General features: G+C 30.8%; 1 long non-coding RNA gene across 1 annotated transcript; it reads right to left on the reverse strand.

Annotated features, from left to right (window-relative positions):
* Nucleotides 1-1,417: 1,417 nt before the first annotated feature.
* LOC126742306 (uncharacterized) lies at nucleotides 1,418-2,615 on the reverse strand. Its single transcript, XR_007662527.1, has 2 exons — nucleotides 2,400-2,615; nucleotides 1,418-2,340 (listed from the first exon to the last, which is right to left on the reverse strand). It is a non-coding gene; the product is annotated as an uncharacterized LOC126742306 (long non-coding RNA).
* Between the last annotated feature and the right edge of the window lie 1,004 nt (nucleotides 2,616-3,619).

Here is a 3,619-nt window from a genome sequence, read left to right on the forward strand (position 1 = left end):
TATTCGACAAACTAGACAGTACATCAAAAGCAGAATAAGTCAGCTTAAGTACGATTGCAGTATCATCAATAATGACAAAAAAGAGCATATGGCTTTGGCACAACATTTTTTGACCATTTTTCATTTGGTCATAATTTCCATTTTTCGAAAGTTTCAAAGTAAATTTTTTTAAGCAAAATATCTTTGAAGTGTTATTAATTTATATTAATGACATAGTAAATTGTAGAACAGGCACGTTAGTACCCAATATAATCAGTTATACTGTACATCTATAAAAATGACATTAAATCACCAATGTAGGGATATAAATCTAAGTACACAATAAAATAAAATACACTACCGTAAAGAATCTCGCTAATATTATTCCAGCAGTTATTCTTTACCACTCAATAACTTGATAGATTTCAACAGCAGTCGCTGTTGAGCTTATTTACGAGCTGTTTATTCTGTTGTTTGAACTGTGGTGCTTATATGTATTTTTTAAATTTTATAACGTAGATCTAAAGCGCAATAATTTCTAATGTTTGGTTATTTTATCACTGGCTTTTTAAACAGAAATATATATGTACATCTTAACACTATATTTTGCTGTACATATTCAAGAAAGAAACAAATACTTTCTCCTCCTTTTTTGTAAATTGTAATCTCTAAATTTGGTGTAGACATAAGAAAATAAGACGGCCTCTTTTACAGTGTTTTTTATTAAATGTTTTAACTTATTTGTTTTTTTTGTTTATTTAATTGTAGACTCGTAAACTAAACTCATTTTCGACCCTGAAGATGGCCGAAATGTCGACAATTCTTTTGAAATAAAATCAGTTTTATTTAAAGTACTAAGCCTGCGATACTTTCTTTCCATAAGAAAAAAACCTACTACACAGGTAGAGTGTACAGATAATCACAATGAAAACCTAGAATACCTTGAAAATTTCTTTTATTTGTCAAACACAAATTATTTAGAAGTGGAAAATACCATACACCAACTAACACAAAAGAAATCGCCTCGTTTTGACAAAATAAGAGTTGATAAAAAGTAGCCAAAGACATCTCTAATCCACTAACATACATTTTTAACCTATGTTTTTATTATACCATATCGTCCCCTCAATGCCAAAACCACGAATGTGCAAATTTTCAGTTTTTCGTCTATATGTGAAAACAACGAATGTACTCTCTTAAAGAAAATAAAGAAAAAAATAAAAATCAATATAAATTTTATGTTTTACCTATCTATTATTGATTTATAATACCTTAGAAACGGAATATGTTATGGTAGCAATAATACCTGCTATCACACCTAGGGCATTATAAGCGGGCATTATGATAATGCCCGGAAATTTCATTGCTTATCCAATTTTATTTCTCTCATAATAAAGAATAAACATCTATTTTATACAAAAAATAATGTTTCTTGAAATACTAAAAATTAAACTTTATTTCCAAAATAAAAATTAGAATTTTGAATGTCCCGGAAAATGTAGCTGATTCCACTATAGAATGGTCGGTGTTTTTTGTGATGGTAGAGGTGGCAGCACTAACGCTATTTTGTATAGTTTGTAAATTGTCCATTAAAGAATTTTCAGTAGTCGATACGGAATTAACCTCGGAATTAACTGAATTGACAATCATTTTGGCTACTTTATTTTTGGATGAAATACTTTCTTCTATATATCCTTCGGCTACTGAAGAGCTTTTTCATTTTCCATGTTTTAGCATTTCAAACGAAGCACCTGCCTCAACAAGTAAAGTTGATGATGTGCGACGCAAACAGTGGCCGGTATAAGCTTCTGCATTATCCAGTTTTAAAAATTTTGCGATCAATGTTGGGACGCTTTCTATGGTATTTTTTCCAACAGGTTGTACTGTACAGCGACTCTTTTTATAGGAAAGAAATAATCTTCGCTCCTTTATTCCAGCTGGTCTTTATACTGCATACTTTTTTATTAAATTTAAAGCACCTAAATCTTCTTCAATGATAGTAAAACTTTTTGAAGTTGAAGTTTTAGTTTCTGGTACCTTTATAACCAAGACCGTTCCTCTATCTTCAATATCATCAATGATCATTTTGACCAACTCATCTCGTCTTAAACCTCCAAAAACACCCATTACCAATATGACTTTGTGTGCCAAGTAGATATCATCAGGAGCCTTCTTAATAAATTTTATTATTTGTTCTCCTTCCAAAACTTTAGACTTCTTCGCGACATATCCTTTCGACTTAACTTTTAAAAAAGATATGAGACGATGGTATTGCAAGATGTCTATATTTTTATAGACCATTAACGTAGACCTTAGGGTAGAATACTTGGTCCAGACAGAGTTCGGACTGTATTTTTCCGACTAAAAATATTAAAACTTGTTAAACATATGTACCTATTAAAATAAAAACAATAACTTACCAGTTCCTGAAAATATGCCATTGGAACGGTTTCGGTTATTTGAACAATTGCGTTGGCATCTTTCCAAATACCAAATATGCCATACTCCCGATCATACTGTTGCCTTGACTGGCAAAAGATTTTCGGTCGCTTTTATGGCCTTTTCTCTTATATTTTGTGGAATTTCTTCCATTTTAAGCAAATATTTAAACAAAAAATGCCAACTGACTAACTGACAGAAACATCAAAGCCAAACTTAAATAATCACTGCAAGTCACTTGATAAATTTCTGTAGGTAGGTATGTACGTATACCTACCTGTACAGGTAGACCCTATTTTTTAATTAATATTAAAATTATTTTTGTTCATAAAAATCAATTTTTAGGTAAAACATAAAGCATTGTATGCATCACGGGCATTATCGTCCTTACAATGCCCTTGATACATAAATAGCTATAATGTGCAACTCAAACAATAACCAATTCTAATTATACATCAGTACTGTAAAAAAAAGGGTGTATTTTTAGTGCTCATTCCAATATTAATTGGGGGGTTTATTCAACTCCAAATTTGCACATTCGCGGTTTTGGCATTGGAAGTATGATATGTTTTACCACTAGTGTTTCTTCCGGATATTCTGAAGACTGGAATTATAATACCTTTACATAAAAGCGGACCTCATACTGATGTTAATAATCTTTGACATGTTTCCTTGATTTATAAGCTGTCCAATATCATAGGAAAAATTTTAAAAATTCAATTTGTAAAACTTTAACTATTAATTAAGAATACTAACTCAACATTTAATATAATTTCTGATAACCAGTTTGGTTTCCGATCAAAAAGATCATTTGGAGACGCATTTTTTAAGCTCTCTTGCCTAACGGCTCGGCAACAAACTTCTTTCTTTCTACTTCTTCTCAATTTAACAGATCTTTATAACATCCTATAAGCGAAAACGGTAAAAGTGATCAAGGTGTATATTGTCATGCGAGTTACTTTTTAAATCATTGTTCAAATGAATGGCTTCCTTAACTACTCACTCACGTTTCCAAAGATTAAAATGTATGATTGTTCCTAAAAAAAGATTATGACGCGTAATCCTTAAATTATACAATATAATTGGTGTTTGTGCGTACCGAAATTGGCCAACATTTATCTTAATTATCAAAAAAAGTACAATGAATAATCGAAAACCCCGTCGAGTAACCAAAATCTGAAAGCAAGAGTTAATTTTCTTT

The sequence above is a fragment of the Anthonomus grandis genome, chromosome 11 (genome assembly GCF_022605725.1).
Source record: "Anthonomus grandis grandis chromosome 11, icAntGran1.3, whole genome shotgun sequence".
NCBI classification, from domain to species: domain Eukaryota; kingdom Metazoa; phylum Arthropoda; class Insecta; order Coleoptera; family Curculionidae; genus Anthonomus; species Anthonomus grandis.